Source organism: Castor canadensis, chromosome 5 (assembly GCF_047511655.1).
Source record: "Castor canadensis chromosome 5, mCasCan1.hap1v2, whole genome shotgun sequence".
In the NCBI taxonomy this organism is placed as follows: Eukaryota; Metazoa; Chordata; class Mammalia; order Rodentia; family Castoridae; genus Castor; species Castor canadensis.
In genome coordinates, this window is record NC_133390.1 from 73,072,832 (window position 1) to 73,096,044 (window position 23,213).

The window sequence follows — 23,213 nt, forward strand, 5'->3', positions numbered from 1 at the left end:
AAAACCCTGTTACCACCAAATAACTTCCCTATGTACTATAAACAAACTTTTAACACCTAATGGCTATTTTTAATATATGCTATATAGTAGTCAAAATTTATTCCAGACATAATAGTGGTAACTATTTAAATCAATATCACTTTATTTTTTTAAATGGAAAGTAAATCTGACACAAACCCTACCATGAGAAGACAGCTGGCTATCCCCCCCGAGTCTCCTTCTCTCCTTACCCAGTACAGTAATAAAAATTACATGAGACACATAGCTGCCTACAATAAGACACATTACACAGCCTCCCTTGCAGCTGGTCATAGTCATGTGACAAGGTCAGAGTCAATGGGGATTTGAGTGGAAGTGATATACACAAAGGAAAGGGGAATCTCCTTCTCTTGTTCTACCCCACTGACAAACACTACTATAATCATCTTGAAAAACAAAACAGAAACCAAATATTAAGCATAGCATGGACTGAGGGTATAGCTCAGTCATAGAGTAAAGCACACACAGCTTGAGCAATGTTCTGGATTCAATCCCTAGTGCCAAAAAAAAAAAAAAAAAAAGAAGAAGAAGAAGAATAGCAAAGCAAGACTAAGGAGCCCTAGTAATTCTAGAGCCTTCACACAACAGTGAGACAGTTTACATGCAGTTTTCAAGTAAATATAAATATAAACCTGTCACAATAGCCAAGTCTATACACTATATGGCAAATATAAATGATTACTCAGTTATTTATAAGTTTGCTTCCTTCTACAAGTGTAAGCAAACATATAACATACAAATAAATGTACAGTAGTGTATTTTTATCATATTCCAAAACTTACATGGCAAACATAATTAAGTTAGATTAACAGATCTAATATTCTCAAGTGTGAAAAGAGTTTCCCTGGAAATTCTGGGAAATGTGTGTTGAGGATGGGGAAGAAAAATGTAATCTTCTGTTAAGAAAAAAGGTTAAGTAAGAAAACACTTCTCACTTAAATTTCATTTATAATTACACGATAAAATTCATACTTTCCTTTGTTAAACTAAACTTAAAATCTAAAATTATATCATTGTTGATCAATTTGGTCTTAAAACTGATTTCTCAATAATAAAATTAAAGTTTCCTTTCAAAACTAAAAACCAAAACAGAAACTATTATACAAATCCAACATGAAATTCTAACCAAAAAGGAAACACATTTTTCTATTTGAAAAACTTTACTTATTCAAGATTATGAAAAGTAAGTATGAAAATTACCTGAGACTTAGGTAAAAATGAAGACTTCAAGGAAGGGAACGCTGCAGAGCTGAGAAAGAAATCATGGTTGAGTTTCTACCTTTCACAGGCTTCAGAACCCTTATCCCACCTCAATCACTTACGCCATCCAATTCCTACAATAAAACACACAAGCAAAATGCATTACTTAAGGCAAGAAAAAAATTCTATACAAATTTAGTACATGCAAACTAGTACGAATACTGAAGTGATCACTCTGTAAAGTCTGTAAACCTGAATAATAAATGCACTGACACCTTTTTTTTTGGTATAGAAGTAGGAAAATACAATAGTGGTAAATAACCCCCACCTTGTAAGGAATAATTTGCCTAGACCTGGAGTCTATAGCTTCAAAGGTTACAAAACCTAAAAGATTAGAAAAGACCTAAAAGAGGAGAAAACAGAAAACAAAGATGAAATAATTCTTTAAAAAACACTATTTTTATCTGTTTATAAAGTCTATGAAGAAAGAAACAAGATGTAGGCCTTACAAATAACAAACGTAACTAGTAGCACACAGAATGTATATACATTCATAATAAAAAAGATTACAGTTTTAAAATCATATTAAAGACCTAGACACAAAAACTTGGTTATAAAGGTTATCTTGGACAGAAAAGGCTGACAAAAAGGTAGGAACAATGAAAGGAAAAACTGTGGAGTATATCTCACAAAAAAAAAGCAGCCAGCCACAGTGGTTCACACCTATCATCCCAGCTACAAGGGAGGCATCAGCAGGAAGATCACAGTACAAGATTCAAAGCAAAAACATAAGACCCTATCTGCAAAATGACTAAAGCAAAAGAGGCCGGGGGCATGGCTCAAATGGTGGTTGTTTGCCAGCTCTTGCCTGGCAATTGTGAGGCTCTGAGTTCAAACCCTTGAAAAGAAAGAACAAAGCATGGCTGTATAGTATAAGAAAAGTTCCTGACAGTAAGCATTTCTGAGCACAATATCAAACATTTTATGGGATTTCCTATCCTTAAGGTCCTCAAAAATGTTAGATTCCCATCTATCAAGGACAGTTTGTGCCAGGCACCAGTGGCTCATATCTGTAATCCTAGCTACTTGGGAGGCAGAGATCAGGAGGACAGAAGCCAGCCTGGGCAAACAGTTTGCAAGACCCTATCTCAAAAATACTCCAGACCAAAAAGAGCTGGTAGAGTGGCTCAAGTGGCAGAGTACCTGCCTAGCAAGCATGAGGCCAAGTTCAACCCCCAGTACAGCAAAAAAAAAAAAAAAAAAAAAAAAGTAGTTTATATACCTTCACAGGAAGCTTGGCAATATATAAAATGTCTTATAATTTTACATCAATTTACAGTGGTGGTGCAAAGGCAAGAATAATCTCTCTGACCTAAAGCAAACCTAATAATAATTTCTTCTGCAATCTTATGAAAGTATAATATTAAGCCATTTTTTAAAACACCTCAACTTACCATAATTTTTAAACATTCTATTTCTTATAGAGCTATTTGCCCTAGGTATCTTTCCATTTCAGAATTTTCCAGGAAAATTTCTGTCTAAAATAGACAAAAAAAGAAAACCTTTGTCTAAAATAAAATTTATTGCTCTTTTTCAACAGAATTGTATCATATATAAACCACAGTAAAAACAACAGTAACAATAACCTGGGGACTGGGAAATAATCACACTCTAGAATTGCAACATTACATTAACCCCCATTTTCCAACAATTAAAAAGACATACAAAAATAATGAAAAATCTGACACATACATTCATAAAAAATAGTAATTAATACAAACTGTTTCTGAGTGTCTCTCATAAGCAAAGACTTCAAAAACATCTAATAGAGATATGCTAAATAAAGGAACCCATGGTTTAAATTATGCAAACAATCAGCTAATAAAATTCTTAATAAAGGCACAGAAATCATGTAAAAGAACTAGGGAAATTCTGAAGTTCAAGAGTATAGTAACGAAAATAAAACTTTATAGGAAGAGCTCAAAAGAAGATTTAAGATGGCATTAAGAAAATCAGTGACCTTCAAGACACACCCAGGGAAAAAAGAAAAATGAGCAGAGCCTCAGAGATATGTGGGATCACATCTGACAACCAGCACTTCTGGATGACTACAGGAGGAAAGAGGAAAAGGAAAAAAACAAAATTTATTAAAACATGGGCCAGAAATTTCCCAAGTTTCACTTTTTTTTAGGAAAAGAAACTGATAGATCCACAAAGCTCAATGAACTTCCAGTAGAATAAATACAAAGACACTCATTCCTGGGCACATTATCAAACTGTTGAACGCAAACATAAGGAGAAAAATCTTGAAAGCATAAAGAAAAAAATGATTCTTCATGTGCACGAAACCATCAATAAGATTAATGGCTAACTTCTAACTGGAAACAAAAGAGGCTAGAAGATGGAGCAATCACATATTCAGAAAGCTGAAAGAAATAAAAAAAACATTCTTCAAAAATGAAACCATGAAGCCAGGCACCAGTGGCTCATACCTGTAATCCTAGCTACTCAGGAGGCAGAAACCAGGAGGATTGCGGTTCAAAGCCAGCCCTGGCAAATAGTTTGTGAGACCCTCTCTCAAAAAACCGTTAACAAAGATAGGTCTGATAGAGTGGCTCAAGTTAAAGGCCCTAAGTTCAAGCCCCAGGACCGCAAAAAAAAAAATGAAGACATTCCCAGACTGACAAGTTTTTACTAGTAGACTTAACTTACAAGAAATACAAAAGGAAATCCATCAAGCTGAAAGACACTAGACTCAAATACACAGGAAAAAATGAGAGCACAAGAAATGGCAAATATGTAGGCCAACCTAAAAAACTCTTTTTCACTGGTCATTTTTGATCTTTAAAAGATCTAAAAAGGTGTAAAGCAATGATTAAAACACTGTATTGCTGAATTTATAACATATACATATATATTACAATAGTGGCATCAACAAAGGAAAAAGAAAATAAAGCTATTTTAGGCATAGATTTTTTATTTTACTGATATTAAGCAGACTGTTAAAATGAATACCATTACTTCATCAACTACAAAGATTTTTAAAATTTCATAGTAAAAAAAGAAACCAACAAAGAATTAAAATGGTACACTGAAAAATATTTAACACAAAAGGAAGTAAAGGAGACACAGAGGAACAAAAACATAGTAGACGTATATAAAAGAAACAGCAAGATGAAAAATGTAAAACACTAGGGGAAACCCCCATCTCAATCCACAAGCCAGGCAAAGCTGTAATAACAGCTATGTGGGAAATGTAAATAGGAGGATCATGGTCTAAGGCTGGTCCCATGCAAAAATGTGAGACCCTTACTAAAATATAACTAAAGCAAAAAAGTATTGAAGACGCAACTCAAGAACACCTGCTTAGCAAGCATGATGCCCTGAATTCAAACTCTAGTACCACCAAAAAAAAATAAAATTAATAAGGAAGGTGAAATGGCAATATTAATATAGATAAACCAGACTAAGACAAATACTGAAGACACAAATGTATTTCATAATGATTAATGGGTCAATAAATCAAGCTTTAATAATTGTAAATGTACCTAATAAGTGCATATGCCCCAAAATAATGAAGTAGTAACTAACATGATTGGGAGGAAAAATAGAAAATTCAGTCATAGTTGTAGACTTCAATACCCAAATCTAACTAATTGATCAAATAGTAAGGCATGAAATTAGCAAAGATATAGAAGACTTGAACCATATTACCAACCAACTAGAACTCATTGGGATATATAAAAACTCTACCAAACAAGAGCAGAATACAGTTTCCAGATATACATGAAACATTCTCCAGCATAGAGCACAACACTGAACTATAAGACAAGCCTCAATAAATTTAAAAGGACTGAAGTACTATAAAGTATGTTTTCTAAACAATACAGAATTAGATGACTAAATTTTCAAGTACTTTATATGGTTTAACTTATTTAAAAATCTGAATTTATAGTGAATATTTTTACACAGGCAACAAATGTGGATATCCAACTTTACTTTTTTTCTCGATGACTAACCAGTTGACCTCACTCCATTTACTGAATGATTAATTTCCATATTTTTTAAATATCACATTTATTACTTACTAAATTTCAGGTGCATTTGGGATGCCTATTTCTGTAATCTGTTCAACTTTTTCAAGTACTATAGTTCACTAAATTTAGAATTACTTTCTAGCAATTAAGAAATACAATTATTTTAGTGTCACTAAGAAAAAAAAAGTGTCAAACTATGACAAATCAAGGATTCAGGTCATTCAGAGATGTAATGTGAAAGGAAAATGATTCCTATACTCAAAGGTGAAGATCTTTTAAACCTTACACAGAACTCTCTATCCCACTCCCCTCCATGCCACACCAGCCATGAAGGACAAGATCACTACCAAATTCAACAATAAAATTTTTTTAAAAGTTCTACAGGACGAAAACAAAATCAAGATCAAAAGATAAGCAAAAATAATTTGCCTAGCAAATGACAAAGACTTCCTTTCCCTAATATACAAAAAGTCCCATAAAAGGACAAAAAAAATGCACATGGACAAAAAGATCACTGAAAATATATGTATGGCCAATAATAATAAGCCCACATTCACTCATAAGGAAAAACAAAGCTAATTAACAAAAAAAAAAAACTGACCTATAAAAATGCATGACATTAGCTAATGCTGTCAGAGATGATACTGGGCATACTTTTTAAGAGTTAAACAATTTATCCACCAACTGTTCAATGTACACACTCTTTGGCCCAACAACTTTTCTCTTAGGAATTTAAACACCATATATGTTATATATTTTAAAATATGTGCAATGATATACCCAAAAAATTTCACTATATAATAGCAGAAAAACCTTAAAAACCTAGATACCCATAAATAAGTGACTAATTAAAACAATTATGGTATATCCAATACTAAGATATTACTTATAATGAAATGAGTTATGGAAGCTTTTTGTTTTTCTTTAAAAAAAGCAATTTGCTGAACAGTATGTACAATATCCAACTAAAGGACGTGTAGATATAGGCACACTTAAATGCTTATAAATGTACAGAAAATGTCTAGAAGAATATATAATATTAACAAAGAATGGAAAAGGGGGAGAGCTACTTCTTTGATATTATGACGTCCTCTACTGCTTAAGGGTACTCCTCTTATAATAAAACTGGGTAAGGAAGTAAAAAATGTTGGGTGTGACATTTACCAGAAGACATGGAAAAAGAAGGAAATTCTAAAATGTGGCCACTAAAACTGCTAATATTTTCAGTCCTCAAGTTTTATATGACTGGAGAAATTTTACGATCATTAATAACAGACATGAAAATGCTACTGGCATATGTAAATATCTTGAAAACTGTTAAATATTTAATTTTCTTTCATGTTCTTTAAAAGGTAAAAGCATAGGTTTAATATGTACCAACATATTACCACATATTACCAGCATATGTACCAACATAGCCCACAAAAAAAGATCATCTTCCTAACACAAAGGAACTGGGACCTAAAAGAGATATGCAAGAAATCTAGTTAACTGGGAAAAGATAATGGGCTTTATCTCTAAGTAGTAACATTAATTCTGTTCAATGTTCAGATATGCCTGCCTACATACAGTGATATCATGCTATTCATACATAGTGCTCATGCTATATGCATATGGTATAAAAGGAAAAGGGACTGCACAGTAAATGCAGAGTATTACCCAATAGCTCTGAGTATATGTGTTCATGTGTGAGCACATGGGCAAACTATTACAAATAAGTAAAAAAAAAACTGAGTGAAACAAATGTTAAATTACCTCTATAAAATATGTCAGGCAAATGCCCATCCCGCCAGATAACTTGGTTGAGTTTCCAAACTGCTGATTCCTCTCCTATAGCCTACAAAAGTACAAAAATACAGGTTATCTCCAAAAAGAATCAGAAACAGACATAGTTGTAAAGTCAGGCAAAATAGTGATAGCTAAGTATGAAAACACTAACAAAATTCTTTCCATAGTAGATACTGTTGGATTTAACATAATCAATAGCAAGCAATACTTGGTTCAACTATAACAACCCATCAGTACTAAATGATGGGTTTTATTATCACAAAGATAATAAAATAAGACTTTTTCAAACTTAATTTCCAGTTAAGGATTAAGATTTCTTTAAAGTCAGGACAATAACTTTGAATCAGCATCAATTAGGAAAAAAAGCTCAAATGTGTTTCATTAAAATCATATGCCAGTTTTGCTCCATGCTGCACTTGGGAGGATGAGTTCGAGGCCAGCCTGGGCTATATAGTGAAATCCAGTCTTTAAATGGATGGATGGATGGATGAATATAAAAAAGAATCATATGTGATACTCTCCATCGCTCAAATTGCCCTATTTCTTAATAAAATCCTATAGTATTTCCCTTAGCTCACAAGTTTAAATATACAAAGAATGTAGCTTCTGCTGTACATGAGTGGAAGATCCCTACAATTCCAGCACTCAGGAGGCTAAGGCAGGAGGATCACGAGTTCAAGGCCAAACTGGGTGATATAGTTAATTTGAGGTCAGCTGGGCTACATAGCAAGATGCTATTTCAAAGAAAAAAAAATTAATAAGGAAAATACATCATTTTTTGAAAATACAAAAAAATAAGTTTTTAAATTGTTAAGGCAAAAGGTAATGCTAAAATGGTCCACTTGTGTTTTTTAAATGGCATACTACAGCAAACACCAATGCAGAAAATTAACACTTCATGTTGGTATTGTATTGATACTGGTCAGAGATCATTTTCTTCACTGGAGTTAATTTCTTAACTGGAGTAATTTTCCAAGTACACAAGATAAAGGTAATGAAAAATTAAAGATGAATTATTAGAAACAAAGAACAGGCCAAATGTAAGTTTTTATTCAGAAACAACAGATAAGGCATTTTACGAATCAGCCCTTACACATATTAGGGTTAAGTAAGTATCCTGCACATAAATAGAAGCTTATAAATGTAAAAAACGAACAACACAAGAAGTTGAAAATCTCTTGAAAATGACCAAGTACTGTATTTCAAAGCTGGGCTTAGATAATTTTATCAAGAGATTACAAGTAGTAGTCTTTCAAATAATTTAGCATTCTCTAGTCCCTAGCCAGTCAGAAGTTAAGTTGCTAAACTAGTTATAAACAAGAAAAAAAAAATCTATTTTAAAATTTCCTAGTAAGCTCTTAATTGCCTGCTTCAAAGTTTTGTGGCAAGCATTCAAAAGAGCAAAGATGCCATTCTCAATTATGCTTTGTTGTGGCAGAAACAGAGTCTCACTGTGCTACCCAGGTTGACTTTGAATTCCCTGGCCTCAGTCTCCCAAGCAGTTGGGACTGCAGGCACATGCCTCTGTACCACACTCCATCCTTTTGGCAGTAGTTGGGGCTGAGCTTGGGGCTCTCACTTGCTACACAGTCACTCTACCACTTGAACTACCTCCCTAGTCAAATTATTTTTAAATATATACTTCTATAGCAATAGAAAAAAAAATAACCTATGAAACAAACTGTACTAAGAGTAACTAAAGTATATCAAAATTGTTATCTGCATTATACTACTACTCACTATTCTATTAGAATATTATACATTTTCTATGTATTTCCATATATTAGTGTATTCAACTTTCACAACTGCTAGCATAGCTGCAGGAATAAAGTTAACAGAAAAAGCACTACAAAGTCTATAGACAGGAAGTAAAACTGTCATCAAATAACACATCTTAATGAGTCTCTTTTGAAAGCTGATTTGATATACGCACTCTACAATCAAGACATTATAACATATCTCATCACATAATATGTTAACATCTACAGGCTGGACAAATAATTTTGAAATGTTAATGTTCTGTTGAAAACATTGTCATGAAAAGCATACTTCCTGTCTTGTATCACTTTTTATTGAAAGCACTAAATTAAGGTTGTAATACATCAAAGAATATAACTAGAGATGCTAAAAAGGAAGCAAAAATAAAATAGTGAAGCAAGAAGAAAAAGGAAACATGTCACACATAATACAAAAAAATTTTTTTTTTAATTTTAAACTCCAAAGTCTGAATTCATAAACATTTCTGAGTATCTTTCCTTTACCATGGAAACCCACAATTTCTCTAAGTCATCTGCCACATAATCTTTGCTTCTAGAGTCCTAATTCCTTTACCATTATCTGCCAATTTTATTTCTCCTTCAAATCTGTTCTACTTTCTCTTCTCCACCAACAATGAGAAAAATTTACTAAGCTGCAAACTAAATCCCTGAAGGCATAAAAAGGTATAGCTACCTGAACAACACTCAGTCCCTATATTGTAGTTAAGATGTCCTTTCCTTATCCAATCTCCCACTTCAGCAGCTAGTGAATATATTCCCTTTTAGCAGTTCTGATTAAAGATCTTGCTAGCTGCTGGAGGCATGGCTCCAGTGGTAGAGTTCCTGCGTAGCAAGCATAAAGCCCTGAGTTCAAGCCCCAGTTCTGCCAAAAAAAAAAAAAGATTTTGCTACCTAAATATTCTTTGATTATAATCTCTTGTGGAGATACAAACAGATTAAGACAAAAAATATACTTTAAAATAGGGATCTTATTCTATCTATGCTATCAATCAGGGTGGTATTTTTCTGTTTTTTTAAGGTACCTATTTCTTTACCAATAACAGTGGATGTTATTAGAAATATAATAATACAAATACACTTTTATTTTCCATGGTATGACTTTTACATTTAATAATTAAAGCTATTTTCTACCAATACCAAGTTTAAAAATTATGGCACAGAAAGAAAATAAATGAGATGTTTTATAGGGACAATTTGCTACCATCCTTCTATTATTAGATTGGCAATGATCCAATATGCTTGCTAGCAGGTGGTCTGATTTATTAAGATAACATTTTAGTCACTATAATTCAGTCAACAGTTTCAAACATTTCAAACATTTCTACAATACACTAAGACATGCATAAAATACATACAGTAAATATCTAGGATAATAATGTACTAAGTGTTGCAATTTAAGCGTAAGTCAATTTATCAAAGAAAAACCAAAGTAGAGAGCAATTAATCCTGTCTTTGATACCGTTTCAAAAGAAAAGCTGACCTTTTAATGTTGACTACACATGCAAGGATACAAAGAATACAGAATTTAGATTTTGCACAGCAGTGTTCCTAGGATTTTGCAGGTATTAACTCAATCCAATCAACAAAGCTATGAGACTGGTACTTAGGTTGAGCAACTCTACTCTGAAAATCCAAATTCAAAATGTCCCAAAATCCAAAGCTTTTTGAGTACCAATATAACTCCGTAAGTGGAAAATTCCACACCATGAAATTTTGTTTCTTGGACAAAATTATATTAAAAATTTGCACACTACTACCTTCAGGCTATGTGTATAAGACATATATGAAACAAATTAATTTCATGATCAGACTTGAGTCTCATCCCCAAGATACGTCACATATGTGCAAATATTCTCAAATCCAAACATAACTACTAACAGCCATGCTCATCTTTCAGACCTCAACTTCTACACTTGTGCCCACTCAAGCCACAGGGACTTCTTTATTATGCGAGAATCTCCAGCATGTTCCAGGCCCTAGGACCTATAGCACTGGCTGTTCCTCCATATGAACACTCTTCCCCAGAGATCCTCACAACTCAATGTCCTACCTCCTTTAAGTCTTTGCTCAGTTAGCATTTTGTTACTGGAGGAGCCTTTTCAGTAACACCATTTAAAACTGCAAGTTACCTCACATACATTCATCCAATCCCCCTTTTATCTTGATATACATTTGTATAGTACTTAACCAGCTTTTTTTTTTTTTTTTTTTTGTCAGTACTGACAAAAAACTCAGGGCCTCTTGCTTCCTAAACAGGAATTCTACCACTTGAGCCACCCCACAGGCCCTTTTTTGCATTAGTTATTTTTGAGATAGGGTCTCACTATACAGTGCACAGGATTGACCTAGACCTTGTTCTTTCTAGTTGCCATTTTCCATTTCTACTCTCAGAAAAAAGCAAGCCAAAATCTTATGAAAGAAAAAAAAAAAAATGTAGACTGGTAGAGTGGCTCAAGTGGTAGAGCATCTGCCTAGCAAGTGTGAGGCCCTGAGTTCAAACCCCAGTACTGTCAAAAACAACAAAAAAAAAAGCAATTAATGTAGCTACTGCACTTAGTTGAAAAACATAATCTTTAAAAAGGTAACCATATACTTAAAAAGATATTGACTAAAGTGAGTAAAATAGAGCCACCAACTGCAAACTTTCACCTGCCCTTGACCTTTACAAATCAACTAACCAGTAAACTTTTGTCAAACAAGAAACCTATTATCACACACATCAGAAAACAAAACAGTAGGCTGGGCATGTTGGTAAATACTTGTAATCCCAGCACTGCAGAGAGGCTAGCCAGGAGGATCGAAAGCTCAAGGCCAGCCTGGTTTTACAATCAGACTCTGTCCCCCAAAAACAAAACAAAACAAAAAAACCAGAAAATACAAAAGTAAGCATTTTTATAAACTCCTTGGACAACTAAGTACTACAGAGATAGAACCTTTACATCTAAATCACCTGCTGTTAAGGGAATATACCCAAAACGAATCCTATGGCAGTTAGGACACTATACTATCAAGTAACTATGTAATTTTTCTCCAAATTTACTAACAGAAATTAGTTTTTTAAGACTAGAAAGCTGCCAGGCTCACGCAAGAGGCAGAGATCCTCTACTGTTCAAGGCTAGTTAAGACAAAAAGTTAGGGAGACCCTATTTCAATCAGTAAGCTGAGCAGTGTGGTCCCAGCTATGCAGGAGCCAAAGGTAGGAGGATTACAGACTGATGCCAGCCCCCGGCAAAAACACAAGACCCTACCTGAAAAATAAAAAAAGCAACAAAGAGCTGGAGGTGTGGCTTAGGTGACAGAGCGCCTGCCTAACAAGCGTAAGTTCAAACCCCAGCATTGGCAGGGGAGGATAATAAGCCACTAAACTCAAACACAGGCTGTTTTCCTTTTACACAGTTCTACTAAATAAACACTTACTTTATAAAAAGTCGTATTTTATTATGAAGGCCACCCAGGTAAATTTCCAAATTATCTCCTCAAAGATACAAGCATACTCTGATAAAGTACTTCACAGTTTACAGAGTGCTTTCACATGTGACAATTCTTTTGACACCCTACAACTACAGTGGGTGGATATAATTGTTTCAATTCTGTGAAGGATGAACTGAGGCTCAAGAGTCACTGCTTCTTAATAAATTTCTATTCTAACATAACACCAGAGGAAAAAGCATTCCCAAGATAAAATGCATTTTAAATTAGTCTCAGCAAAGTTCTGAGAGTTAGGTGGAAAAAAATAAACATCTTCAAAATAGTATAACAGCAACAGACAGAAAATCTGAAATGAAAATGCAATCTACAATGAGTTACTGATGCACATAAACAGAAAAAAATACATCTAATGTTTACAACACAAAAATTACTGTAACGTAACAACTAAGAGAAGCCTAGAAAAGATTATGAGAATCAATTTAAGAATTAAAGTTTAACACTTTAATTAAACTTGTTTTTAGGTTCTTGGGTTTTTTCAGTAGAACTGGAGTTTGAACTCAGGGCCCTGCTAGGCAGGTGCTCTTTCACTTGAGCCATGCCTTTTTTTGTTAGGATATTTTGCAAATAGAATTTTGCATTTTTAGCCTGGTACCACAATCTTCCTACCTATGGCTCCCACACAGCTGAGATTACAGAAGTGCACTACCACGCCTGGCTTATTGGTTGAGATGGGACTTTTTGCTGAGGTTGGTCTCTAACCTCAAACTTCCCAATCCACCTCCTGAGTAGCTGGGATTGCAGAGGTAAGCACCATATCGGACACTATAATACTATTAAAAGTTAAAGAAGCAATTAGAATTATTACTTTTAATATGAAATATGCTTATTTAAAAACTTGTAAATGGGCTCAAACAAGTCACATTCTATTTCCAGTTCATCTTTTGGCAATAATGGTTATTCTTATCAATTGCCTAGAAAACATGGGCTCCTACACATAAAAATAATGCTACTATCTTGACCCAAAGGAACTGCATTTGATCTGATTAGGAAACTGAGAGTAGCTATAGGGGTCATTTAGAGAAGAGAATACCTCAAGAAGTGGCTGTAGGGCTGGGAGTGTGACTCACGTGGTAAAGAACCTGCATAGCAAGCCCAAGACCTCTAGTTCAAAGCCTCAAGTACAGACAGAAAAAAAAAAAGTGATGGCAAAGGAGCAAAGTGATTTTTTTCATAATGCCAGTAACTGTGAAGTCTGAACACTTCATGAAATTTAATTATTGGTGAAATATATTTTTTAAATGGTGAAGGATGATTTATCAAGTTAACTTATGACTTAGAAACTCTAGTTTCTACTAATGTGGAATGGACAGTTTCTTTTCTGGGGGCCAATTTTTCTTCAGGAACCTAAGAAACATAAAAGCAGGACATATTCTTTCTTTTTTCAGTCTGGGAGTTAGTAACATTAAATTGACTGCATACTATAAGACTTTCAGGCTTGTTTTAAAAAATGCTTACAGAATTAAAAAACTGTATTGCTGAAATAAATATCTTAAATACAAATAGTCCTCAACACATCATTGAAGAAAATATATAGAATTTATAAACTCATTAAATAAAAAAATTATGTTTATGTGATGCTCTTAGCACTTCTTCAACTGACTGATACTGATAAAATTTCATGGGCACCGTCAGATATGGTGGATTATAAATGAAACACACATTTATATAATCCATAAAGTTCACAAAACATATATCCATATACAGCTGTGCTCCACTGAACAGGGATATACTCTGAGAAATATGCTGTGTGATGGTTTCGTCAATGTCCAAACACTACAGAGTATACTTACACAAACTAAGATGGCTATGGTATCACTAAGCAATACGCTGTCCTGGTGTCACCATCACTGACTCAACACCTCATTAAGCAGCATATGACTGCACCATTATTTTCAATGCTGAAATAACTCATTTGGATAGACATAATAGGGTTCACAACATTAAGGGACTTGAAGTTTGAGTTCAGATAAAATGGCCCAGATCTATTTTTCTAAGCACAACTACAAACCAACCACAGAAATAGCATAAGGATGAAAGAGCACAGGGCTTGAGTGCTAGACTGCTTGCCTACAAATAACATGAGAAACAACCAAAGGAAAACTCTGAAAGATATTAAAAAGGCAGCAAACCAATCTAGAACTCCAGTACTGGAGAAAGAAAAGAACAACAGGGTGTTTTCATGCTTCCACACACCACAGAATTCTAGCAACCAAGACCTGGCATTTCCTGACCTACCTAGCACAGAAGGCAGGCCAGATAGTCACATTCCTCCCCAAAACTGAACAAGAATCCCTCTAGCAACATCAGGAGGAGATCAACTAGAAGGCCAGACAACAACAAAGACTACAGAAAACACTCTCCTTCCCTACTTGGCCTGAGACTCCTGTTTTCTGCCTACAGATGCACAGGCAAATAGAGGAAACCACGACCCAGCCACAACAAGCAGCTCAGTTTCAGTCAAGCCTCTACTCCCTTGCACAAAGATATCAGGGTGGGGGAGAAGAGGTGACTCTTAAATAGGGCTCAAAGCCTAACAGAATAAATAAAATGTCCACAATAAAATAGAAAATCACCCAATAAAATCAGAACATTACTGAGAAAAGACAAATTACTAAGGCCAACACACAGATGAATCAGATGGTGGAATTAGTAGACAAGGATTTTTGAAAAGTCACCACAAAAATGTTTCAGTTATCAATTACACACTCTCCTGAAACATGTGAAAAAACAGCAAGCAGTTATAATTAAAATGTTTCAGCAATTACAGTTTCCTTAAACAAATAAAGACATAGAAAGTCTCAGCAAACAAAAAGAAAAAGCAAAAGGAAACTATAGAACTAAAAGATGTAAAAAATTAATTTTAAAACTTGCCAGATGGGTTACATAGAAACATGGAGATGACAGGAAAGAGAGTAGCTGAACCTGAGAAGAGAAGAGTAGAATTCTCAGGGAAATGGGAATCAAAAATAAAAGAAAGAAAGAAAAAGAAAAGTAAAATCTTTCTAAACTGAACAATAAAGAGAAAATATCGGGGGTGGAACATTAGAAAAAAACATTAACAAAGGACCAAATTTACATCATTAACATACCAGAAGAGGGGAGGAGGTGGCTGAAACAGTATTTGCAAACTTTTTAAATTCAGCAAATACTAACTTGCAGACCAGAAAAGTTGAGCAAACTCCAGAGGATGAACCTGAAATAATCCACACAGTATAGCTCAGTGGTAGAGCACTTGCTTCATGAGACCTTAGGTTTGATCCCAAGGACTGAAGAAAGAAAAAAAAATAAAAAATACACATCATAACTAAACATTCAAACACTAAAAACAAAGAAAAATACTTGAGAGTAGCCAAAAAGAAATGACATATTACCCATAATGGAACATCAATTCAAATGTCACCAAGATTTCTCATCTGAAACCACAGAGACCAAAAATAAAAGTGGTACAGTATTTTTCAAATATTGGGAGGAGAAAGAACTGCCAAACAAGAACTATATATCCAGTGAAATTACCCTTCTGGAATAATGGAGAAATAAAAAACACTCTCAAAAGATGAAAAACTAAAAGAATATGGTGCTAAGCAGACCTACACATCAAGACTGACTGAAGAAAATTTTCCAAACAGATATGATTTTTTTAAGCTGTGCATTGGTGGCTCACTCCAGTAATCCTACCTGCTCAGAAGGCAGAGATCAGACACAGGGAAGTATGAGGATAGGTAACACACCCAAAAAACTAGATAGCATTTGTTGCCCTCAATGCAGAGAAACTAATGCAGATACTTTAAAGTGACAGAGGCCAATAGGAGAAGGGGACCAGGAACTAGAGGAAAGGTTAGTTCGAGAAGAATTAATTTAGAAGGTAACACGCATGTACAGGAAAACAATGCGAGTGAACTCCCTGTATAGCTATCCTTATCTCAACTAGCAAAAACCCTTGGTCCTACCTATTATTGCTTATACTCTCTCTTCAACAAAATTAGAGATAAGGGCAAAACAGTTTCTGCCTGGTAGCAAGGGGGTGAGGGGGAAAGGAGGTAGGGGAGGGGTCCGGGGAAGTGGGGAGAAATGACCCAAACATTGTATGCACATATGAATAAAAGAAAAAAAAAATAATAAAACATTAAAAAAAAAAAAAAAAAAGAAGGCAGAGATCAGGAGGATCCTGGTTCGAAGCCAACCCAGACAAATAGTTCGTTGTGAGACCCTATCTCAAAAATACCCAATATGAAAAAGGGCTGGTGGAGGCTCAAGGTGTAGGCCCTGAGTTCAAGCTCTAGTCCACAAGAAAAAAAAAAAAGAAATGATTTTTTAAAATGAAGACCGTGGAACTATCCAGAAGAAGAAACAATAGGAAGAATAGAAATATAGGTACATGTAAGATTACAAGATTATTATTTCTTTCATTAGTTTTTGTCAAAAATTTTTGAGACTATGTAGTCCAGTCTGATCTTGAACTTGCAATCCTGCCTCAGTCTCTGAGAGTGCTAGGATTGTAAGAATGTGCCACCACAACCAGCTAAATCATATTTGATGATTTAAACAAAAATTATAACACTTCTTGGTACTTAAGACAAGTATACTTAAAACTGGAGAAGATAAAAGTGAGGTCTTCACACTTCAATTTTCAAGAGGTAAAATACTGATATAAACAGACTGTTGTAATTCACATATGCATACTGTAATAAACAGAACAACCATGAGGAACATTAAACCAAAAGATTGATTCAAAAATTTACAAATCTTCAGAAGTGTGTAGTCTTAATGTACATTGCGAAGAAACTTATTTTATGATCTTTTCATTAAAAGCTTAATTGAGAACTTAAAAAGGTTTACAAATCAAGATAAATTCCTAAGATATGTTCAAGCAATCCACAGGAGGCAAGAAAACATACAGGAGCAAAGACATGAAGAAATGAACAAAAATGAAATAATAAAATAAAGCGGGCTTAAGTGTTAACATATAAATAATTACCTTAAATACAAATGGTCTAAATAAACCAATCACAAACAAGAGAGACTGACAGAATAGATTTTTTAAACGGCCCAATAATGTTACTTAAGAGAAATTCAAAATCCACAATGTAAGTTGAATGGAGAATATTTAATATTTTTTTAAAGCAGAGCACTACATTAATAACACAATCAACCAAGATAGTCTAATTAATACTCCACTCAAAAACAGCAGAATACACTTTTTCAAACACATAGAACAATTCACCAAGGCAAATAATGGGTTGGCTCACACAATGAATCTTAAAAATATACTGAAAACTGAAATAACTGTATTCTCTGATCATAATATATTAAAACTAGAAATATGTAACAGAAAGACAACAAGAAAATCTCTAAAGACAGGAATAAAACATACTTCTTAAAAAAAAAAAAGATCATGGGTCAAAAATGTCTCAGAAAAATTTTAAATACACCCATGAAAATAAAAACACAAGACATCAAAAAATTTTGATGCATCTAACACAATAATTATAAGACAACTGATAGCACTAAATGCTTATTAGAAATAAGGAAAAATCTCAAACAAGCAACATAATTATCTACCACAAGAAACTAAAAAAAGCAAAATGAACCCAAAATAAACCAATGAAATAGAAAATTGAGAAAAACCAAACAAAAATTTATAATCCTTTAACAAAATTAACAAAAAGAAAAAAGGAGAGGAGACAAACTGTATCAAGAATGAAATAAGGAATTATAAGTAAGATCCTGCTTTAAAAAAGATAATAAAGAAGGTTCAGGATGGGACTAGAGGTGTGGCTCAAGTGGTAGAGTGCCTGCCTAGTAAGCACAAAGCATGAGTTCAAACCCCAGTACTGCCAGAAAAAGGAAAAAAAAAGAAGGTTCAGGATGTAGCTCAGTGGTAGTGTCTGCCTAGCATGTGTAAGGACCTGGGTCTGATGCCAAGCAGCGTTAAAAAAAAAAAAATACATACATAATGGCAGACAACATTGTGCTCCTAAATTTGACACCAATTTCTCAAAATCACTACCAAAACTCAAAGTGAAAGCAATAAATAGCTCTGTAATCATTACAGAAAAACAGGTTTTTAAAAGTTTCCCCCAAAAAACTTCTAGGATAAGATGGCTTCACTGGTGAATTCTACCAAACATTAAGTGAAAAATAAATCCCAATGTTCACAAACTCTTCCCAAAAATAAAGTACACTTCTCAATTCATTTTATGAAGTCAATATTACTTGATCCCAAAACAAGACAAAGAAATCACAAGAAAAAATACAAACCCTAAGTCACAAAATCCTCAACAAAACACTACCAAACCAAATACTTGTAAATCCCCCAAATACCAGCAAACCATAAAAAAGGATTATGCACCATGACCAAGTAAGATTCAATTCAGGAATGCCAAGTTGATTTAACAAAATCAACTAATGTAATACACCGTTACCAATGGAGCAAAGGACAAAAAAATCTTCACATTTGGCAGATCATCTCAGTAAATGCAGAAAAACAGCTGAAGAAATTCAATACGATTACACAATAAAAAACACCCAACGAACTAAGATGGAAAGGGACTTTCCTCAACCTGCTAAAAGAGTATGAAAATCCAGTTAACATCATAGTTAATGGTGAAATACTGAATGCTTCTCCGTAAGATCTGAAACAAGACAAGATGTCTGCTCCTGATACTTCCAGTCAACACTGTAACAGAGCATGTGTAAATTATGCAAGAAAATTAAATAAAAGGAGTAAGTACTGGAAAGGAAGTAAAACTACATTTGTTCATGACATGATCTTAGTTACAGAATAGCTTATGAATCCACTAAAATACTACTAGCACTAACAAGTACAGCAAGGTTGCACGATACAGCAAAAACATACAAAAATCAATTCTATTCCTACACACAAGCAATGACCAATCCAAAAATGAAATTAAGAAAATAATGCTACCAGGCTGGAGATGTGGCTCAGTGGTAGAGCACTTGTACAGGAGACCCTAGGTTCAATCTCTAGCACCACAAAAAAGAATGCCCCTTCTGATAACACCAAAAAAGAATAAATATATTAGTTAACAAAACAGGTACAAGACTTAGACACTGAAAACTATTAAACATCACTGCATGAAATTAACAAAGATCAAAACAAGACAATTGGTGTTCATGGAGCAGAAACCTTAATATTGTTAAGAAAATACTTCATCAAACCAACCTACAAATTCAATGCAACTCACAGGAAAACCTCAGCAGCTTGGGGGCGTAGCTCAGTACCTAGCATGTGTATAAGGCCATGAATACAATCCCCAGCACACCAACCCCCCCAACCCCCCACACACACCAATTAAAAAAAAAAAAAAAACAGGAAAAGCTTTATGACACAGCAATGATTTCTTGGACATGACACTAAAGGCACACAGGCAACAAAAGGAAAAACAGACAACTGGAACTACATCAAACTAAAAGGATTCTAAAGAGCAAAAGTAACAATAAACAAAGTGAAAAGGTTATCTGTGGAATGGGAAAAAATAAGTGCAAACCACATCTGATATGAGACTAATATCCAAATTATATTAAGGAACTCCTAAAACTCAATAGCAAAAAGCAAATGGTCTAACCTGATTTGAAAGTGGACCAGCTGGGGTGCAGCTCAGTGGTACTTAGCATGCCCTTGGTTCAAGCCCTACCATCAAAGGACCTGAGAATACTTTTCTCCAAAGACAATATACAAATAGCTAACAGGTACATGAAAAGATGTTGAACATCACTAATGGTTAGGGAAATGTAAATAAAAAAACCACAATGAGCTATCACCTCACACCTGTTAGGATAGTCATTATCAAAAAGTAAAACAACAGATGTTGGGAGCACATGAAAAAATAGGAAATCTTGTGCACTACTGATAGAAATGTAAAACGGTACAGCTACTATGGAAAATTTATGGAGGTTCCTCAACAAACTAAAATGACTATCATATTCCACTTGGGGATATTTAATCCTACTTGTGGGTATCTATCGGGAAGAATTCAAATTAGGTTCTCAAAGAGATATATGCATCCATGTTCAGTCAGCATTATTCAGAACAGCCAAAATGTGGCAACAAGCTAAATGCCCATCAAGAAAATATGGCACATACATACAAAGAAATATTATTCAGCTTAAAAGGCAATTCAACATGGATAAACCTTGAGAACATTATGCTAAGTGAAATAAGCCAGTACCAGAAGAACAAATACTGCATGATTCCACTTATATGAGATGTCTAAAGGCAAAACAGTGATGGTTACCATGGAATAGAGGGAAGGAAAAAGGTTCTAAGGATCTTCTGTGCAACACTGTGCTTTTAATTAATATCATACTGTACTTTTAGAAATGAAAGATTTTTTTTTTTTTGGAGGGAGGTGGGGGACAGCACTGAAGTTTGGACCCAGGAGCTTGCACTTGTTAAGAAGGCGCGCTACAAAGCCACACAACCATCCCTTTCACTTCGGCTATAATTTAAATAGGGTCTTTCTTTTATCCCGGCCTCCACAGAGATCCTCCCCATTTCTGCCTCCTGAGTAGCTGAGATTACAAGCATGAGCCATAGCACCCAGGTAATAACTGTTATGCTTCAAAACCACAATCAAGAGACTATGGATGGTAGCTCATACTTGTAATCCCAGCTACTCCAGAGGCAGAAATCAAGAGGATCATTTTCCAAACAAGCCTCCACAAAAAAAGTCAACAAGACCCCACCTCAAATCAATAAGCCAGATGTGGTAGTACACACCTGTCATCTCAGTTACTGTGCAAGGCCACAGATAGGAGTGTGTGAAGCCAACCCCCCATAAAAAGCGAGACGTGAGACATTCTCTGAAAAATGACTGAGTTGTGGCTCAAGTGGTAGAGGCCCTGAGTTCAAACCAGAGGACTGCAAAAAAAAAAAAAAAAAAATCAAGAAAATAAAGACATCACATAGACTGGGAGAAATGATTTGAAAATCATTTACCTGATAAAAGCCTAATATCCAGAATATATAAAGAACTCCTACAACCCAACAATTTAAAAAAAATGGGCAAACAAGCCAGGCACAGTGTCTCATGCCTATAATCCTAGCCACTGAGGAGGCAGAGATTGGGAGAATTCAGATATAAGGCCAGCCCAGGCAAAGTTCAACCCTATCTCAACCAATAAAATGCTGGACTTGGTGGCACACACCTGGGAAGAATAAATATGAGGGGTGGAGGTCCAGGCCAGCCTAGGTATAAATGCCACGACCCTACTCAGAAAACAGCTAAAGCAAAAAGATCTGGAGGAGTTGCTCAAGTAGTAGAGTGCCTGCCTAGGAAGTGCAAAATCCCTGAGCTCGAACCCCAGAACCACAAAAAGCGCAAAGGAGCTATTTAACAAACATTTTTCTAAAGAAGACATACAAATGACCCCACACATGAAAAGATGTTCAACAGCATTAGCCATCAGAGATACACAAATCAAAACTATGTCTGTAGATACAAAACAGTTTTTCTTCTCTACTCTCATATTCCAACAATCAACACAGAAGACTCTGTAACTGTGGTCACTTGGAGATTTTGCCTCACCAACAACCAATCAGCAAACACCAACTAGGTATCCTTTAAGTCAATTCAATTCTGACATTACCCACCTGCAGACACAACGCTTGGCCTCCAACTTCAGCTGCCAATTGCATGCCTCATGTTGTTTGACTTACTTCTGACCAACCTGCTGTGACCTGGAAATTCCAACAACCCCCTCCTCAGTTAGAGCTGTTCAAAAACTCAGGAATACACATACTAGTTTATTAGAAAGGACACCACAAAGGATCCTGGTGAAGATGGAGAGATAGATAGGGCTAGGAACACAGAGCTTCCATTCCCTCTCCGGGCTCCAGGAACCTCCTCCACAAATTCAGTTCCCCAAACCCAGTCCTTTGGAGTGCTTATGAAAGCTTCATTACATAAACACATTAGCCATTGAATCTTTGCCCTCCCCTCCCTGGAGATTGAAGGATGGTGCTGAAGTTTCAACTCTCAAATCATGTCTTGGTCTTTGGGGTGACCAGCCCCATCTGGAAGCTAGCCAGAATCCACAAGGATTTTATAAGTTGCATGCCAGGAAATGTGTGAAGTTCAAACATACAATTTCACAATATCACATCATGAAATATTTCATACTCATTAGGAAGACTATAATCAAAAAAGACAGTTATCAAATGACATGGTGGGGCATGCCTTTATAATACCAGCACTAAGGAGGCTAAGGCACGAGGATCTCAAAAAAAAGTCCAACCTGGGTTATATAGCAATATTGTCTTCAGAAAAAAAAAAAAAAAAAAAAGACAGTTACCCAGTCTTGTCAAGAACTTAGTGGAGAAACTGAAACCCTTATATACTGTTAGCTGGAATGTAAAATGGTAAAGCCACTTTGGAGAAGTCTGCAAGTTCCTCAGTTGACTAAACATAGAAGTACCATATAATTCAGCAATTCCATTCCTAGGCACATACAACAGAGAACTAAAAACTAAGGTTCACATAAAACCATGGGCTGGGATTCTCAATGGGAGAACACTTGCCCAACATGCTCAAGGTCCTGGGTTCAATCTCCAGCACTGAAAAAAAGGCTTTCACACGAATGTTTATAGCAGAATTATTCACGATAACCAAAAAGTGAAATCAACTCAATTCCCAACTATTGGTCACCTAATAATTAGACAAAATGTGGTATGTCCATAATAGATTACTACTGAGCAATTAAAAAGTAACAATCTAGCATGCATGAGGCCCCGGGTTCAGTACCCAATACCTCAAAGAAAAAGAGTAATGAACTACTGACACATGCTACATCATGTAATATTATACTAAGTGAAAGAAGTCAAATATAGAAGACCATCTACTTTCTGATTCCACTTATATGA

General features: G+C 34.9%; 1 protein-coding gene across 10 annotated transcripts in view; it reads right to left on the reverse strand.

The window, feature by feature from the left end:
• Positions 1-23,213, reverse strand: part of Znf148 (zinc finger protein 148) — a 115,745-nt gene that overhangs the window by 70,500 nt on the left and 22,032 nt on the right. For 7 of the 10 annotated variants that reach the window (XM_074073351.1, XM_020184186.2, XM_020184192.2 and 4 more), the window contains exons 2-3: positions 7,032-7,113; positions 1,240-1,373 (exon numbers count right to left, since the gene is read on the reverse strand). The gene's annotated coding sequence lies outside the window, so the exon portion shown is untranslated. Of the gene's footprint in view, positions 1-1,239; positions 1,374-2,693; positions 2,778-7,031; positions 7,114-23,213 lie in introns of all 10 variants that reach the window. The other 3 variants (XM_074073348.1, XM_074073353.1, XM_020184190.2) reach the window with 2 other exon arrangements.